Source organism: Orycteropus afer, unplaced genomic scaffold (genome assembly GCF_000298275.1).
Source record: "Orycteropus afer afer isolate SDZICR_OR568_19922 unplaced genomic scaffold, OryAfe1.0 scaffold00007, whole genome shotgun sequence".
Taxonomy (NCBI): domain Eukaryota; kingdom Metazoa; phylum Chordata; class Mammalia; order Tubulidentata; family Orycteropodidae; genus Orycteropus; species Orycteropus afer.
The window spans coordinates 10055126-10055809 of record NW_006921594.1 but is presented as its reverse complement, the minus strand read 5'-3'; positions in this window follow the sequence as shown (position 1 = coordinate 10055809).

The window sequence follows — 684 nt, the reverse complement described above, 5'->3', positions numbered from 1 at the left end:
AGAGAGAGAGAGAGAGAGAGAGAGACTAGGAAATGAAATTTTAAACAGGTCTTGAAATAGTGTAGCTTTTAATTGGTTGAGGTCCTAAGAAAAGAATGAAATATTTTAGGCCATGTAAATTGTATTCCCAAAGATAGAAGGATTGGGAGTTACACTACACTTTAGCACTTTGGGTAATGGTAAGTAATGTAGAAAGGTCTTGTACAAAATTGTGTAAGGGATCAGTAGGAGGAAAGCTTTGAAAACTATATTAGCATAAATGGAGTTAGGATTTTAATTCATTTCTAAGGATTTTAGAATGTACTGTGTAACTTTTGGAAAGGTAAAGGACAACATAATCAAAACTCTCCATTAGAGAGGGCATTAATGGCAGTGAAGTGAGGATGGGCAAGAAAGAAGAAAAAGAAACACCAGTTAGGAAATTTGAGGTAATGAGGACTTTAAATAAAATGGTGGAAGTGCAATTGCAATTAAGAGATGGGCATAAACGATGTTGCAAAGTTAAAAATCAATGTGACTAAGCAAATATTGAATATGAGAAAGAATAATGAATAAAGAGTTGAAAATAACTGTACATGTCTGAGATGATACTAGCATCATTGGTGGACATGAATAAGTCATTGATTTGGATGTCAAAATTAGAATTCAATCATTCTGTTCATATTTATTGTGTGTTTACTATGT